The following is a 19700-nucleotide window of genomic DNA, read 5'->3' on the forward strand; positions in this document are numbered from 1 at the left end:
TACGAGTGACTAGACACTCCAGAGTCGAGGGATAAGAAAAGAATGATTCTCCTCTGGTTATAAGGGGAAAGAAATCTCAGGAGGCTGGGGCTTTTTACAAGAGCACTGAGAAATTCAGGGAAGTTTTATTTCCCCACATTCACTCACATGGTTTTAATGAGGATTGAATGAGCATTATAGAAGGCATTAATGTAAAGTCTGGCATTTTATTCTATATAATATCCTAATTAATTTTGTAGTAAGGGGAAGTTGAACAAATATTTTCTATCCTGTAAAATAGGTATTTCCATGAATGCCAGGACTATGACGTAACATTTCTTGAGGCTATCTTAGAAACTTCTTCTAGATGTTATACTTGATTTCTTTAAGAAACCATGTTTAAGTGGGGTGCCAGGGTGGCTCAGTCAGTTGAGCATCCAACTTCATTTCAGGTCATGATCTCATGATTCATGGGTTCGAGCCCCACAGTGCAGAGCCTCCTGTCAGTGCTGAGCCTGCTTCTGATCCTCAGTCCCTCTTTCTCTCTTCCCCTACCCTGCTCACACGCATGCTCTCACTCAAAAATAAATAAACATTAAAAAAAAGAAATTATATTTAAGTTTAATGAAGTGAAGTCTACTGGAGGTACTCTATCTCTGCCTTAATGTGCTGAAGCTTCCATTAAATGCATTTCATTTGTTACATGAGGTAAATCACAGAAGGCATCTGGTGACCTAAGTGTGGTTCTACTGCAAAGTAGAAATTAAATCATTTCTGTTAAGATCAATCTCAACTTTACATCTAGATAGTTTGTTTTATTTTTAGGAATTGGATCTAAGGAAAATCTGCAACTCTAAGATAAATATTCAGGAATAAAAGTTATACAATGACAGAAACAAAAAGCACGTTTACATAAATGTTCCTACTAATTAATATATACTTATCAGATAGCAGAATATTTAATTCAATCTCATAAAAAATGTTGGAGGTGCTAATTACTTTGCGATTATATTGTTTTACATATTTTCATTTTCTGATAAAAATATAATACCATATAGAAAACACATTTATTATTAATGCTATGTTACAGTTATTTAAAAAAATCTTCTCTGGGAGATTAAGGAAATGCTACTATTTACACAATGTAAGTTATAAACAGGGCTTCTAAAAATGGACTGCTGTTGGTCTACTGTTTCTCTGGATCATCCAAACATATGCCAGAGTGCAGCAGTGAAGGATGGTGCAGTGGGCTGCGTCAGGTGAATGAAGTCCAGTGCTGTCTTTGTTTAAATTATCTTATGACCTTGAGCCCTAGTTTCTCTAACACTAAGCCATATCACATATGTTTGCTCCACATGTTGTCAGTTTATCCAAAGGAAAATTTGGAAGAATCATACCTTACTTATCTTTGAAATCCCAATTGCTGGTGCAGAGCTGGTTTTTAATACATATATATTTTTTTAATGAATGAAGAAGGAGTAAGGGAAAGATAGAAGAAAGAAAGGAGAAAGGAGGAAGGAAAGAAGGAAGGAAGGAAGGAAGGAAGGAAAGAAGGAAGGAAGGAAGGAAAGGAGGAAGGAAGGAAGGGAGGGAGGGAGGGAGGGAGGGAGGGAGGGAAGAAGGGTATCTGTGTGAGAAGGAGCCCTATGACAATATAATACAGGAAAACTTAATGTGTTCTGACTTCTATGTCTCTCATGCTAGGGTCTATCTAGATCAATTGGCCCACCACCTCTTTTTATAAATAGAGTTTTACTGCAACATAGCCACACCCATTCATTTTTGTATTGCCTACAACTGCTTTCATACTACAACAAGAGTTGATTAGCTGCAAAAGATATGCCACCAAATGTAATACAGTTATCAAATGTAAAATATTTACTACATGGCCCTCTATAGGAAAAGTTTGCCAACCATTGATCTGATTGATCTCAGAGCCACATGGCTCTGGCCTGCCTAGGATGTGTTTCAGGTATTATAATATCAGAAGACTCTACCACTAATGTGGATACAGAGCTTTAGGGTTATGAAGGACATTCCTTAGAAGGCAGCTGCATAGCAGGACTTCTGAAACTGTCATTGACTTTTAAAAAATCTGGTTCCTGGTAATGCTAAAAATAAAAATTTTTGAAAAGAGCCAGGGCATGTCATACAGAACAGGGCTGTCATAATCATTGCTGTCAAACTATTAACGTTGATCTAGAACACATTTTTTCTAAAAAGTTAGGGTACCATACATCTATGTTTATTTAGAACAATTCCAATTTCTGCCTATATTCCCAGTGTAATTATGAAAAGTGCCCCTTCTCACAATCAAAATGTCCAGATTTGGAGAATCTATTGTATGGTCACACTTCATATAGTTGATCCTGAATTTATTGTGTTGGCTCTTGTCAAATCAAAGTTTCATCATCTTTTGAGTTTCTTCTTGCTGGACCTCAGGGTATTTGCTCCATCTTTGTTTACTTGTTGTTTTTCATTATGGCTTTTTAAGAGACAATCTGAAACAGCACTGGCTAAAAAAAGACCACAGCTTTTAAATTCTGACTGTGTTTTTGAGGGAAAGAATGTAGTCACAGAGACCTACATCCAAATGTTCTTCATGTGTTAGTCTCTCCCGAAGAAGATAAAAATGGAATTCTCCTGAAAATACTGTTTGACTACCAGGCTCAAATATTTCTTCCTCAGTTCCTATAAGAACACTGACCCTGTGGCATCACTGAAAAATCATTTATCTTCTCTTTGCTTGTGGCTATGTCTAAGAATCGTCTAAAATATTTCTAAAGTCCTATCTGAGAATTGGTGATCATTAGGATGCTCAGAAGGTCTCCCCTGAAAACAGAAGCCTTAGCTATAGGAAGCTATCTCATCTCAGGTACACTGTCTTTGCTAACCCCTAATGGGAAAGGAGTTGAAACCAATAATCAGTGTGTTAGTCTGCTCTGTGTAGACTATTTATAAAGGAAATTGATGACTATAGATATAGAGTATAATCTGAAGCAGATTTCACAACTTACGTAAATAGGCGGTTTCTCTGTCTAAACTGTTTTAAGGATCCAAGTGGCCATGAAAACTTTCCCTCACCCCTAGAGAGTATTTTTGTGACTTTGGTATAGATCTTCACTGCCTAGTACAGAAACCACTAGCCACGTCGCTGTTTAAATTCTAATTAATTAAAATGAAATAAAAGTAAAAATTTAGTTTCTCAATTACACCAGCCACATTTTAGGTTCTCAGTGACCAGAGGAGGCAAGAGGCTCCAGTATGAGCACAGACACAGAACATTTCTATCACTGAAGAAAGTTCTATTTGTCAGCAACGGCTAGATGAATGGGGAGAAACATGATTCAGCTGATAGATCTATAACAGCACATCATCTTATTCTAATTAGCAAATGTTATATTGTAAAGTAGAATTACTGAGTCATTGATATACGTGGATTTAATTCATTTTAAAAAAAAATTAATGTTTTTTTTTTTTATCATTTTTGAGAGAGAGAGACAGAGAGAGAGAGAGAAACAGAGAATGAGTGGTGGAGGGGCAGAGACTGAGAGGGAGACACAGAATCTGAAGCAAGCTCCAGGCTCTGAGCTGTCAGCACAGAGCCTGACATGGGGCTTGAATTCACGAACTGTGAGATCATGACCTAAACTGAAGTCGGACACTCAACCGACTGAGCCACCCAGATTCCCCCCCGCCAATTTTTTTTAATACACACTTATCTATGTGTGTGTGAGAGAGAGAGAGTCAGAGAGCAAGCAGGGGGATGGGAGGCAGAGAGAGAGAGGGAGGCACAGAATCAGAAGCAGGCTCCAGGCTCTGAGCTGTCAGCACAGAGCCCGACACGGGTCTTGAATCTGCAAACCTGAGATCGTGACCTGAGCCGAAGTCAGACACTTAACCAACTGAGCCACCCAGGCACCCCAGGATTCAATTCATTTTTAAGGCAACTATTACATGATGGACAATGTGCAAATTGCTGTGAGGAATTCAGCAAAAAAAAAAAAAAATGTTGCAATTTGGGATAGCAGACCTGAAGAATGCTGTGAACAAGAGTGTTTAGGGCAGTGGCATAAGGATGAACAGCTGAGCATAAGGAGAATGACAAGCAGGTGCAGGACACTGGGGAGAATGAGCCATAGCCAATCATTCAGGCTCAGAAGAGGAAAATATTCATTTTTTCATTCATTATACTCACAACAACCCTCGAGGAGGGCAGAGCAAATCTCTCAGTTTTATAGGATGCAGTCAGTGTCTTGCCCAAGATTACATAAAGATAACCAAGTGACAGGGCCAGGATTAGAGCAAAACTCCCGGTTGGGTGTCTTTTCTACTGTAAAGCAATCTTAGAGCTTTCGAAGCTTTAAAGAATTGGGAAAGGAGCTGGAAATGGTAATAGATAAACATTAGCTTTATGGAGTACTTTTTCATTAAAGGGAGACAGTTTCAGTAAGGATACAACTTGAAGTTTCAATTCTCTTCTAAAATTTCCATTAAGTTTAAAAATTTGAAGAAAAAATATCATTTCCAGAAACGTTTATGATGCTTCTATAGGTAATGCAGTTATGAAAATGAGGTATGTTTATGCTGTGTGTGTTCCAAAATAAGAAACCGAAAAGCTTCTACTGTGCTGATTTCAGCCTGCTCCTAGAAGAGGGGATGTATTTGGAGGCACCATCATTTGGAGACAACCCTGCTCAGCATACAGCTGCGCCGCCCTTCTAATCATAAAGGGCACCTAACGGTTTAGCATCTCCATGTACATTTCATAAGTCTCTTGATAGAGTTGCCTTTTAAAGACCTCACTTAATCTGATAGAGAATATGACAGGAAAACATACTTTGCAAATGCATATTTGTGGTAATAGAATTTCTTTTGAAGGGCATTAGGCTATTTCTGTCTTACAGGTTAAAGTAATTTTAAGCATAAATGTTTGAGTGCCAAGTACAGAAGCAGAATAATCGTTCATCATCCAAACATCTAGCAATGGAGTACAAACCCCAAATGACTTTCTTCACCTAAAAGACTCCTTCCTCAGCTGGCTTTCTGGTGAACACTTTGTAGTAACAGTTCCATAGATCTGGTTTATAGCTTCAGGGTGGGTTTTTTTTTTCTTTTTTTTGTTTTTGTTTTTGTTTTTAGTGCTTTATGTTTTCCTTTCGGGATGAAGTATTTTTCACCTCAGTGTATAAGGTAAATAGACACCAGTGGCCTTGGTCAAAAGGAGACCGCAGATCTCTACAAAGAGGAAAAAAAGAGAAAACTAAAGACCTGTTCGGCAATAGAGAAGGAGGAAATTAATATGCACTACTCCATCTAACCCCCCTCACCTCTTACCACATTCCCTGCTTCTCCACTTCCTTTAGCTCCAGTCACACTGACCTCCTTGCTGCTTCTTGAACATGACAAGTTCATTCCACTCCAGGATCTTCATATTTGTTCATCCCTCATCCTGAAGTTCTTTTCCCTTTTGTCTTTCAAATTAAAATGCACCTCTTCAGAGAGGCCTCCCCCTTGCCACCGCACCCCTTTCTGCCCCTTTGCCTGCACTATTTTCCTTCAAAGCACTTACTGCACCGGGATTGTACTTTTGTTCTCTCTCTCCCACTAGACTGTGAACTGCACGCAGATGGGGATGTGCTTTGGTTCCTAGCTAAATTCCAACCATCAAGAGCAGTACCCGGGGCCCATGGTAAGCACGAAACAAATATTTAGTCAGCATGAATTGATGGATGGGATAATTTTTATCTATTTTATGCTTTAAGGTACATATTTTATCTTTCCTATCTTGCATAATAAAATGACAACTCAGAAATGCAAACTTTAAGAGGGAGATCCGTGAAGGCGAGGGGGCTACGTTGTTCTATCTTTGATCTTTTTAATTCAGATTGATAGTAAGGACCCCAGTGAACCTTCTATGCCTAGGACTATGTAGAGATGGAGTGAGGGGGCAATTTCTGGACTAAGAGGGAAGATTATTTGTGCATAATGATCCACTTGAAGATGAAAGTTAGCTTCTCTTTAATTGGGAGATTTAGCAACTACCTGGGCTTCTTCAAAAAGGGTAAACGAATTACTTGAGAGCTTAACTTTTTCATCCCTACAGGGCACTTTTATGAGGTAGGCACTAAGGAATTAGAGTTACAGATTCAACTGGTATCAAAACACAGTGATATGATTTCCCACAGATATGGGTTCCAGGGCTCCAGATTATGAAGATTTCTGGTTATCTCTTCCATTGCCCTCAGACTATCAAGGATAAAGAAATCTGATTATCTTTTGAAACAGAGCCTTGTCTTTAAACATATCCAAAGTCCTTAAGTGTTGCCTATTCCTGATTTATTCTTCAGGAGAGTTTTTATTTTCAGCTTTTCTTTTTGCAACTAAAAAGTTTAGTTCATTCCCCAAGGAAATTTAACAGCCTTTTCCCTGGAAATGAAACCTAGAAACATTTGTCCTGAGTGATACACCTTCTATTTGGGGTTTGCACACAGATTTGGCTGGACATTTCCAGGGCATTGTTTGACATTCACAAGTAACATGTAAAATTGAGTATATGGTCCCTTTGTCACACATTAAAGTGATATGAGCCATGCTTGAGCTAAGAGACACAAGATTTTTGATTTCTCCCATAGCAAGAAATTATACCCTGTAACATGTGCTTGGTAATTACAAATCTTTGCGTGGGCATCAGCGCCATATGCATAATACACCCCAGTGGCACCATTTCAAGGTTGCAGAGTCACATTTTGTAGACGAACCATTTATAATCACCACTGCTACTGCAGCATTGTCTGTCACACTTTGCTCTGCATGGGTGTTTCTATAACAAATTTTAAAGTTGCTAAGTGATTTAAAAAAATACAAGCTAATGCTAGTGTATCTGAGATATTTCTTAACGACTATCACAAAATGTCACCATGTACCTTGGAAAGTGAGTTGTAGAAGAGAAAAAAGAATGCTAACCAAATTTCTTTCATGAGTTATATTAGTGATCATGTATCCTAATGGTAGAACAATCTTGTGAAAGCTGTAAAATGTTAATGTTATTGTACTTTTCTACCATGGCAATTTACCTTTTAAATTATAAAGAATCTGATGAGGTGACAGAACTCAGATATCTTTGTTTGTTTAGTCCTTCTTGGTCACATTATAAGATACATAAGGATGCATTCACTCATACTTCCATTAATTCATGTTAATTCATTTGTTATTTTCTTTTTATTTTTAAATTTGACTCTCATTGCAACCCTGCAAAGTACATAATTCTACTAAAAATGGAATGTCAACGTGGTTAAAAGTAAGTTAAAATCCTGGCTTTATTACTCTCTAGCTATGTGACTCCTGAGGTCACTTACCTTTTCTGTACCTCAGTTTTCTCATCTAGAGAGTGGGGACAATGACAAAACCTCATTAAGTTGTTAGGATTAAATGACATCATTAATATCAGTGTCTGATGCCTGATAACTATTCAAGATTAGCCATGATTTCTATTATACCACATTACAGATAAGATGATAGATTTAGAGAGGTAATGTAATTCACCCAAGATTTGCACTGTTAGCAAGTAGTTGAAATGGGATTTAAACCCAAGGATCTGGAACACCTGGGTGGCTGAGTCCCTTAAGTGTTCAACTTTGGCTCAGGTCATAATCTTGCAGTTAGTAGGTTCGAGCCCCGCATTGGGCTCTGTGCTGACAGTTTGGAGCCTGGAGCCTGCTTTGAATTCTGTGTCTCTCTCTTTGTCCCTCCCCTGCTCACACACACTCTCTCAAAAATAAATGAATAAATATTTAAACAAATAAACAAACAAACAAATAAATAAAATAAACCCAAGTATCTGACTGCAGAGGTAATGTGCTTACATTTGTATCATAATTCAGAAAGAGGAGCAGAGCAGAGGATTAGTTCACTCATACAGGATGATTGTCAGGATCACCTGCAATACTGAATCTGAAACCACGTTGACAAGTATATGTAATTTTATGCTAAGGTGTGCTATTTTGATTGTGTAGACTTCAAAAGTCTGGGAATATATGCTAGCTCTAATATAAGCCTAAGCACTGCTATCACAGAAATTGAATAGCTATAGGGGCGCCTAGGTGGCTCAATCGGTTGGGCGTCCGACTTTGGCTCAGGTCATTATTTCCTGGTTCGTGGGTTCAAGCCCTGCATCAGGCTCTGTGCTGACAGGTCGGAGCGTGGAGCCTGCTTGGGATTCTGTGTCTCCCTCTCTCTCTGCCCCTCCCCCGATTGCCCATGCTCTCTCTCTTTCTCTCTCTCTCAAAAATAAATAAAAATATTAAAAAAATAAATAGAAAAAATTGAATAGCTGTTAACCAAATCCATTTCCTTTTCCTCCTAGGCTCACAGCTAGACTACAGTTGGCACCCTTTCTTGCATTAGGTGTCCCATGTAACTGAATTCTGGCCAGTGGAATATGGGCAGGACTGTTAAGCATCATTCTCAGGTATGGCATGTAAAAATTTACCATGTACAATACTTGTGATATCCTCTTCACCTCCTGCTGTTTGGGAAGTTGATCTCCAGGACAACCTTTGAACTATACCCAGAGAAGTGGAAACCACAAGAAGGAAGGAACCTGAGTCCTTGAATCACTGCTATGGAAAAGGCCACCACCAGTCAAAAGCCCCCACTTTGGAAGTCATTTGAAGGAGAAAAAAACTTCTATTCTATTGTATTTGAAAACTAATATTTTGGGATTTAACTGTTAAAGCAGCTAGCATTACCATCAGTGGTACAATTACCCAGCACCAACTTCTAGGGCTGAAAAAGTTGGGTGTTACGATCTCCTGGGAAACATGAGATTTCAGTGTAACTTCTTTTACCTTTGTATTCAATAGCATATAATACAAACCCTTGGGGGGATACACATTTTACCTTGGCTATTTTGTATTTTGTAAATACTAGAACTGTATCTTTAAAAAATTACTCATAGGACTTTGGAGTCTGAAAGATTTTAAAAGTCACCTAATTCAACTCATCCTGAGTCGGTAACCTAGTATAGTATCCTTGTGTGGATTAAGTACTCACAGCAATAGTAAACTCACTTTTTGACTGTTTTGCTGTGAAGGGATATCCATAATTCTAGGCAGCATATCCCACAGAAGTTGAAGATTCACGGTCCCTATCCACAACCAAAGGCACATGTGTTTTGGCTCATCATCACTTTTGTTTTAAGTTAAATTTTAATTGACAGAGGCATCCTCCAATCTTTCACAGACCCCTGCCACTTCCTATTGTCACCCCCTGCAACTCCATACATCTGTGTTATTTTTCTGGTCCCTGAAGCATTTGGGTTTGTGTTCCCTTCTTGGCCTTAAGATAAAAAAGATTTGTGTTCAATCCCCACCTCTCCACCTTTCCTAGTTTTATGACCCTCGGCAAGCTCCTTAATGAAGTTTTCTCCTATATAAAATGGGTTTAAGAACTTTGTCTTCTTTATAGACACTAAGTAGTATGAGGAATACATGAAATAAGGTGCTACAGAGATTTAAGATATCAAAATGATTACTGGAACAACACAAAATATTTTTATTAATCTTCCATATGAAAACTTTGAAATATTTGAAGGAAATGATTATGTCATTTCTTATCTCTAAAGTTCCCCATCTCTTTCAATTATTCTTTGAATGGCATTATTTCAGTTGCCTTATGGTTGTACGCCAGGTTGTAAACCAGGTATAAATGTGTGTAGGCTGAGTGTGGACTATGGTAGATAGAAAATGCCTGACTTAGTATAAAAAGAGAAGCCAATACTCAGCTGATTGTTACCAGATGGCAATATTCACTTGGCTGGGTGTTTCAATATTTCAAATGAAGAAGGCAATCAGGATTTATATGTAAAATGTCCCAATTTTTAAGTGTTGAAAATTAATTCATCTTTTAACATTGGCCTGGAGGCTTCTAGTTTATAAAACCCTGTCTCAAATATTTTGGCTTGATCCATACATATTTTAGAGCCTATGTGCAGAAATCAATCAGTATATAGATGCTCCAAATTTGAAAAACAAAAACAAAAACATTTATCAACTATCAACATGATCAAAGTTTCTTAAAAGATCACTGAATTGAATAATCTCTATTTGATTGACATGAGACCATTTCTATTTATGAATCAAAATGTATTAGCATATATTACATGTATTAATTACATGGCTATTACCTTAAGTATCCCATTTCTGAAAGGACTCACTAGATTGTTTACAGTCACAGAGGAGCATTATCACAAATGAAAGTTACAGTATAGTAGTAGCATGAGGGTGTGCATTGAGAAAGGGGTCTGGAGATCTCAGGCTCTGGCCTCTTTGACTTCCTATCCCTGGGTTGCCAGTATGTGCTTTGCCTCCAGGTCTGGAACTATTATCTTGAGAATATATGAAACACCTCTGTACCAAGAAGCCCCCAATTTTTTCTTGCTGGGACCTCATAGTGAAATGGTTCCATAGGCATGTTACAGCTATATGACCAGTCTTAATTGGCAAAAACTCCCAGGATTCACCAGGCAAATCACCTCATTCACCCTGTCCCAAGACAACAGATAGACTCATGCTTCCAGACATCATTAATCTTTAATTAAAATGCTAGCATTGGTCAAGAGGCACTACTATGCTCCAGAGCACTACCAACCTGTAAGTATACATTCAGTCCAAGATTAAGCCATGCTATGCCCTCATTGTAATTTCAGCTTTCTATAAATTATCTAAGAAAGAACAGTCATCCTTGTACTTGATTTTTTTCAACAGCCAAAATCATCTTTGTTATGACTGGCCAAGACAATCTTACTGTTCCCTTAGCTTGACTAAACTTTAGACAAGTTTTTTCCTGACTATATTCCCTCGACTTCCCTTTTCTTAGAGTTTTACTTTAGGAAACTTGAAATTGCATTATTTTTCCTGTATTTCCAAGTTGTACATCTTTTTCCAGACTCTTTCTAGTTTTGCAATCTCAGAGGTCTTTCTCAAGGACCTGGGAGCCTTCCCTTTGAAATGTAATCATCAAGAAAGATTGTGCCCCTATCTCCCAGTGTCTGTTTGAGGGTAAAAGCCTAACTTTCATAAGCACCAGTATTTAAACACAGATGTCCTAACCACATGATCAGCCTCCCCTTAACATCCTTTAGTACTTTCCCATAGTTTGCCCCAATGCTTCAATTATCCTGCCTTTTGTTTCAAGGGAGTTGAGTTCAATCTCTCTCTCCTATTATAATAGTATTGATTCCTATTTTTTTTTTTTTTGAGACAGAGAGAGACAGAGCATGAATGGGGGAGGGGCAGAGAGAGAGGGAGACACAGAATCGGAAACAGGCTCCAGGCTCCGAGCCATCAGCCCAGAGCCTGACGCGGGGCTCGAACTCACGGACCGCGAGATCGTGACCTGGCTGAAGTCGGACGCCCAACCGACTGCGCCACCCAGGCGCCCCATGCAATAGTCTTGAATAAAGTCTTGTCTAACTCCATCACAGTTTTTCTCTGACATGACAATATCATTAAATAAACAAAGTGAGTTTAACCCTATACACAGGCACTAAATAAATATGGACATTATTTTAAAAAATAAGTTTTGTGGCCCTGAATGAAATACCCAAGTTTTCTATATTTTATCCTTCAAGAAACTACTTGATTCTTAGCCTTGTCAAGGGCATATTTTCAATGATTAAGACACAATATTTAATAATAGAAGAAAATACTTTTAAATAATAGCTATTTCTGGTACAGAGTAGATAATTTCAACAATGCTAACTTTATCCTTAAGTCCTTCATTTTAGTTTTAATAAAGTATTATTAAGATCGTCCTTTAGGTAGAGGTTTTTGTTTTGTTACTAGCACAATACCTATGGTGAGTTTTTGAGGTGATTATAACAGATACAAAGCCTTTTTGGAAAATAACTTGGTACAATTTGAAAGTGTCAATATATGTTTTTTCCATATTAATATCACTACCAATGATCAGAGTAATTTAGGAGAGTTCAGACTCAGGGATGTTTTTTTGAGGATACTGCAGACAGATAAAATAACATGCTTGCATATTGTTAAATGGCTTAGTACTCTTTGGTAACATATACATACAAGTGATGGTGGTTGACCCAGTGTCAGTGACTGTGATTATGGCAGCTATGGGGCTAAAATAGTAAAAATGCAGCAGTGCCAAAAACTGCACTTGGATTGTATACAATCTCTTCTTCACTGAGTTTCTGGAATGTTCTTGAAGAAATTTAAAAATTAAATGTGTTTTCTTCTAAACAAGTGTAAGCAGCTGAACTATAGCTGCTTTAACTTTTCTTCACTGTGCTCCACCATTGAGGTAATTATGGGACAAAATCAGACTGACTTCTTGAGTATTTCCTTATATGGAGCTATCACTAAACTTTAGTAAATACAGATAAAATGACATATAGATAAGTATATCAATATTTTTTTTTATTTCTTGGTAACCATAAACTGTGGATATTATCAATTTTTCTGGACTCAATATTTAGCATATTTTCTATTAGTACACAATTGAACTAAATGATTTTACAGACTGTCATAGTCATTAGATTTCAAAATTAAATTTTTTGGAAATGCATCTTTTAATGAGCTATATAAGGTTTTTTTTAATTTTTTAATTTTTATTTTTTTAACTTTTTTTAGAGAGAGAGAGAGAGAGCAGGTGCAAGTGGGGAAGAGGGGCAGAGGGAGAGAGAGAATCTCAAGCAGGCTCCACGCTCAGTGTGGAGCTCAGAGCAGGGCTAAATCCCACAACCATGGATCATGACATGAGGCAAAATCAAGAGTCAGATGTTCAACTGATTGTGCCACCCAGGTACCTCAGCTATATAAGGTTTTATTTTCATGTATCTCTGGATAATATTGGCAGAATGAAACAAATTTTACCACCGATTCAATTCCTATTTTTAATTTTCGTATATGTAAAGATTAGGAAACTTTTCTGACATAAATAACTAGATGGGACTGAAAGATGTTTTTATAGGAAGGAATTCAATTATATAGGTTAAAAATGACATTATGGGAAAAGTAATTGACAACTCAATTGGATCTTTCTTCAATTCTGTTGAAATCAAAGAATTGGAAATGACTACATTTGTAAAAAATTTATACCTAATTATTATTCAGTCATGTTCTCAACACCTAACACCATCCATTGTAAAAAAATTCTTTGGCCTATAGACTTAACAGTGTGTGGAAATGTGTCATGCTAATATTGGAGATTGATAAAGTGTATCTTTTCTATGAGAGGGAATAAAGCAAGCAGATCAATTTTGGAAGATCTGGAATGGAGAATGAATCCCTTAAAAGTACCTGAGCCCTACACCTCCAGGAAAATCTTCATATTCCTAGGGGTAACCCAAGAGTAAAGAAAGAAGCTCCTAAAAACCCTGGGAGGGAGAACTCCTTGCTCTTGCCTCAAGCATCACTGTAGTCAAAGCCAAGCTGAATTAGAAGCCGTGATTATTTGTATTTTTTTAAAAATCTCCAACAGATTGTGACAATGACTTAGGTTGGAAAGCCACAAATAAAGGTGAAACAATTTGCTTACCAAATGGTCACTGAGTTCCCATTTTGGTCTTACTAGTTATTAGCTATGTGACCCTGGGTAAAATATTTAACTTCTCTGAACCTCAGCCTTTTCAACTGTATAATAAGGATAGCAAGTAGGTATTGTTTGGAGATCAAATAATGCAATATATTTAAATCACTTAACACAGTATCTGATACATGGGAGGTATTTAATAAATAATGGCTATAGTCTTTGTTCTCTTTAACATGGTTGCCATCATTTTATTGGCTGGAGTTATTCTCTGGAAGTTGCTACTACATAGCACCATAGTGTCATGGAAAACAAGTGGGTGTTAGGAGTTTAACTCTTCTTCACTGTGCTCCACTGCTGAGGTAATTATGGGGAAAAATCAGACTCACTGCTTGAGTATAAGAGAATTATAAAGTACAGAAGGAAACACTTTAGGAAACTTCAATACTTTTCTCTCAAAGGGAAAATCAGAAGTAATGAGAAACTGAAAATTCAGATATAAAAAGCCTCAAATATTTAAATTATTTCATCCACGAGACATATGTCAGACGATCATGTAATTAAAGCAATTTGATACCATTTAGGAGATTTAATGACCTTACTTTAAAAATCATATAAAAATTAAATTCAATAAAAATTAATATATACTCATATCTACCTCAATTAATGAGAAAAATTAGGTTTAGCTATAAAGGTCTCCAAATTTGATTTAAGGTATATGTGGCTGCCACAGGAAAATGGAGAAAGTGTATAAAATCTTTTGGTCTTGGGAAAAGGTAGGCACTTAAATTTAGAGACTAAATGAGAGCTAAGGGAAATCCATTTCTTTAATTATAATCTCATCAAAAGTATGTTAATCAAATAATAGCAGCATATGAAGGATTTAGATCTTTAAGTGCCAAAATACAGGATTAATTCATAAAACCATAGGATTATTCAGTTAACAATTATGTGAAAATGATTTCCACTAGTGATCAAATAATAGTTAGGAAGAACTTTTTGAAGGGAAAAATAAAATTCATCTGTCATATGTTTCATATATTAATATAAGGATATTGAATATCCAGATGATAATGTAAAGGAATCTCCTAAAATGTAAATTTAATTCAGATTAAAAATGTTTAATTGTCATTCAAGTAGAAACTAGTCAGAGTTTTAGAAGAGAAATAGCAGACAGATAGGGTAGTGATGACATCAGAGAACATGTTCATGACATAATTTATTAGTAGTTTAAGCTTGAAAATCAAAATAGAAATCTCTGAAGTATCCATGTTTTGCAGCCTTGTAGTGATTATATGAAAATGAGTGAGCAAACATAGCTTTTCAGGTAAAGTTTGAATATTCCAAAATATAAAGAAAAATGACTTTCAAATTCATTCTGAGCAATTTCACATACTTTGTTAGGTCATATTCCTGCCAGGTATTTAAGATATTTTTGTGATATCTCTTCATTGAAGACTTTTTTTTTTGGTGGGGGGAGGCAGGGGAGAGAGGGTGTGTGCACATGAGCAGGGGAGGGGCAGAGAGCGAGGGAGAGAGAGAGAATCCCAAGCAGGCTCTGCGCTGTCATTGCAAAGATGGACACAGGGATCAAACCCATGAACTGTTTGATCATGACCTGAGCCATGATCAAGAGTCAGACACTTAACCAACTGAGCCACCCAGGCACCCCTGAAGACTAACTTTGTAAGCAAGAGCCCTTAGTAAGTCTCCAAAAAGTTTCTCTTTATAAGAGGAGAACTATATTAAAAACTATTCAGTGAATTTAGTTGAAATAATATTCCTAGAAAAATTAAGAATACATATGGGTGATATGTACATTAGACTATCACACAAGTATTAGAGTAGTCTCTGACATAAAGTTTATGAAAGTATTTTTTGGCTATTGAAACTATACAAAAAACAAAAGCTCATATCTTCTTTGCAGTTCACACCATGGAAAATTTAGAGTTGTAATAAAGAGGAAACTACAAACTGGCATAAAGTCTGCTTAACATGGTGAGAAAGGAGCTGATGACTTGGCAGTCTCTGAAAAGAAATGGGATCAGACTAGGTGAATAATAATGAGAAGTGGAAAAAACATGGGTAAGGTAAGATGATTCAAGTACAGTGGTTCATTGTGTAATACAAACGGGGAGAGAAAAGCAGCTTATCTCTAAAAGTTCTTGTGAACCTATATGCATTGAGATAAATTACATTTGCAAGGATTTCTGGGATGCTGAAAGTGCCAGGAATACTGCTCACATTGTTTTTTTTTTTTATTTTTTTTCAACGTTTTTTATTTATTTTTGGGACAGAGAGAGACAGAGCATGAACGGGGGAGGGGCAGAGAGAGAGGGAGACACAGAATCGGAAACAGGCTCCAGGCTCTGAGCCATCAGCCCAGAGCCTGACGCGGGGCTCGAACTGCGCCACCCAGGCGCCCCTGTTTTTTTTTTTTAAATCAATAGACTCTAGGATGCATTCCCTCTCTGTTATAGATTTCCTGTGATTTTTCTTCATTTATTTAAATGGGTCACTTATTTAAATTTAATTTATAAGAACTTTGCTGTTCAAATGGATTTTAATATTTTCAAATAACATAAAAATTTAAAAATACCATTTGATATCTGTTAATGGAAATTCAAAACACATAAACTGCTATTTAATACAATACTTTCATTTTTCCACTGAAAACAATATAAAAGCACTAACTTCCTCCTTCCTCCTCCCCCCCAAATCAAGGAAACTCTACATTCTAAAATTTTCTCTTAGGAAGTGATATTTTTGATTCTCTCTTTGCTGTTAGAAAAAAAATGATGAATTGGGATAAACAGCATAAAAAATGATAAAGTTCCATAATTAGTTCGATCAGTCCAACCTCTGAATACAGTCTCTCCACTATGTGTCCACTCTAAATTTAATAGGAACTGTGATAAGGAAAAATAGCAAATAAGAATTATTTAGTTACCCAAATTAAAAATATTGAATTTCTGCTTCCCTCCCCCCTTTATCCCTGCTGACATTTCCCCCAGTGGTTTTATTTTATTTTATTTAAAAAAAAAAATTTTTTTTTAACATTTATTTATTTTTGAGACAGAGAGAGACAGAGCATGAACGGGGGAGGGCCAGAGAGAGAGGGAGACACAGAATCGGAAGCAGGCTCCAGGCTCTGAGCTGTCGGCACAGAGCCGGACGCGGGGCTCGAACTTACGGACCGCGAGATCATGACCTGAGCTGAAGTCGGACGCTTAACCGACTGAGCCACCCAGGCGCCCCTCACCCAGTGGTTTTAAATAACCATTACCTTGTAGAGTTTCTGGTACATAATAAAGATTCACATGTAAGTCAAATGACTATTTGATCTGATTTCACATAAAACCATAAATGTGGAATAGAACCAAATACAAATTTAAGATGAATATGTGCTAAATATGATTCCTCTGATTATCTGGGGAGATATAAACTATATGTAAACATCTAGTAATTAATTTGAACTTCACATTATATCTAAATGTATATTGTTCTTATAATCAAGTGGTAGGTATTAAACAAGACATAAACAAGTAATACATATTAAAGACAAGATTCCAAAATGTTGTTCTGGAGTGCAAAGTTCTAGAAATAGGTTCTAAAATGTTAGGCCAGCACATTCACCCCTCCCACCTTTCTCCAAAGTCCAAGTTACATCCATAAATATCATATAAGAGTCTAGATCTTGCAACAGCAGAGCAGCTACTTTGAATCAAACGTCCTACCAACCAGAACTAGAAATCTAAGTAATTCATTTTACTGAGTACCACCAAAAACTTGCAGGGCCAAGATTCTAAACACAAGAGAAATCAAGAGATATGTTATGACACTCGGCCCATTCTTTTCCTTTCCAATTCCTGTAGGTTTCCCTAAAATATTTTCTGAAAAACCTATTTAAATTATACCTACTGAGACAGAATCAGAGATGTTCAGCTATAGAGTTAGAGACATTCTGAGAGTATCACTAACCTCCACTTAACACTGTCTTGGTCTTTCTGATCTCTATTCATGACTAAGTAACCCCTTTGAGCAGGCAGAATGAAATGCCAATATTTCCTATACCTTACAGGTTACCCTGCAGTATGTCTATACAGCTTAGACATATAGGAAGCATTTTAAGGAAGGCATCATCAAGCCTATTGAATTTCATGTAGTCTCAACCAAAGCTTTTTATAATGTTTTCTAGCTTCATGAATAAAATCAGATATGCTGAGAGAAAACCAGGAATGCTTAGTGGTCACATGATCAATTAGCCTGCTTATTGAAAAAGTAACTTTGAATGCTTTCAAGATGGAATGAAAAATAAATGACTTAACTCATCTCCCAACCTCATTAATCACTCCAGAAGAGGCTTTCAACAAGTGCAATGCAGGAAGAAATTATTTGGAGAAGAGAAAAGCGAGAGATAGTTGGAATCTAATATTTTCTAGGCCTTTCCACACTATACAAATAACTCAGGACTTCAAGCCAATACCCGAGAAGGCAGGGGAGTTCATGAAGGCACTTTGCTCATGTGATGTCTCACAGCCATAAGGAGGAGTATGAGTAATGAGCTTTGTGAATTATGTACACATTTCTTTAAGTGGTTTGTATTTTGGTCTGAATTGAAACAATCTGAGGCAGTCCTGAACAATTTTAGTGACATATGGTCAATTGGCATCCCTACTTATGGTTGTTGTGATTGAGTAAATAATAGTGTGTTCTTCCTAATTTCCTAGTTGTTATGTGTGAGAGGCTTTCACGTTTTTCATGTAAGCAATGGACTGTATACAGGTGGCTTTAATCAATGTCTGCTATTAGCATTTCCCAGGCATTTCCAGATGCCATTATAGGCCCAAATCTTGAACTTCCCCAAAAGTCGGGAAAATGACAAAGTCGTATGGCTTATTGCAAGATCTTTTGATGCCTTATCTCTATAAGCATGAAGGCAAAGGGAACCCTTACTTATCAGCCATCGCATATAACTTACACAAAGAGTCTGTAGTACTTTTTTCATGGCTTAGGGAAGTTTTCCTGGTTTCACTTCCCATTTTCTGTCAGAAATTGCTTCACATTTTTTGGGTTTCATGCTAAAACTTCTATCTTGATTCTATCTCCCTATCTAACTTCTTGCTTCGATGGTTTGTCATACCCATTTCATTTTCCCTTTAGATGCTTGATCAAATCTTAATATTTTGATTTATTTGATTCAGAATTTTTGTACAGATGAAAGCATTATAGGTAGTCCTCAAGTCCTCTCATGCACACTGCCCTGATGTCAATTCTTTCCTCCCAAGAAGTAGCTGCTTCCTTGGATTTGATATTTATCACGCTATCCATGGTTCATATCAAAACACTAAATTCAAATATATCCATAGACAGTTATATGACTTTGTTTTTCAGGTTTACTGAACTCACTGCTAGGCAATTTTTTTTTAATTTATCATTGTATTTGAGATTTATCCATATTAACTCATGTAACTTTATTTTAATTGCTGCATTCAGTATTACTATACAATTTATTTGTCTCTCCTTCTGTTAATGGATATTTTAAAATATTTTTGTTATTATGAAATAATATGGCAATGAAAATTCTTGTAATGGTTTTCCTTGTACAGATGTGCAAGAACTATCTGCACTATGTACCCAGAAATAGAATGGCTTGCTTGATGAGCACACATTTTAATGCACATTTACTTTGCTTGTTGTTATCAAAATGCTTTGTAGTATATTTGTCTCAGTTTATAAACACGTAAGCACTATAGAGGATTTCCATCTCTCCATAGTTTCTGCAAAACTTTGTTTTGTCAGACTTACAGAATGTTGCTACTCTGTGGTCTGAAAACTTACGTGTGTGCGTGTGTATTTTATTGTACATCTATAATTACTTATGAAGTTTAGTTTAGTTTTTTTTTTTCCTTTTGGGTCCTCTCTTGTGTGAATGGCCTATTATACTTTTCAATTTCGTCTCTTGTTGATTTTAGGTGTCCTTTGTAAATTCTGAATACTAATCCTTTGACAGTTATATACTAACAAATATCTTCTCCCAGACCAAAGCTTTTTTTTTTTTTTTCTGGTATATATTTTAGAATAGAAGTTTAAGGCAGGTAAATCTACTAATCTTTTTTTCCCTATGTAGAATTTATAGTCTATGTATCTTGTTTAAATTTTTTCTACCC

Source organism: Neofelis nebulosa, chromosome 4 (genome assembly GCF_028018385.1).
Source record: "Neofelis nebulosa isolate mNeoNeb1 chromosome 4, mNeoNeb1.pri, whole genome shotgun sequence".
Classification (NCBI taxonomy): domain Eukaryota; kingdom Metazoa; phylum Chordata; class Mammalia; order Carnivora; family Felidae; genus Neofelis; species Neofelis nebulosa.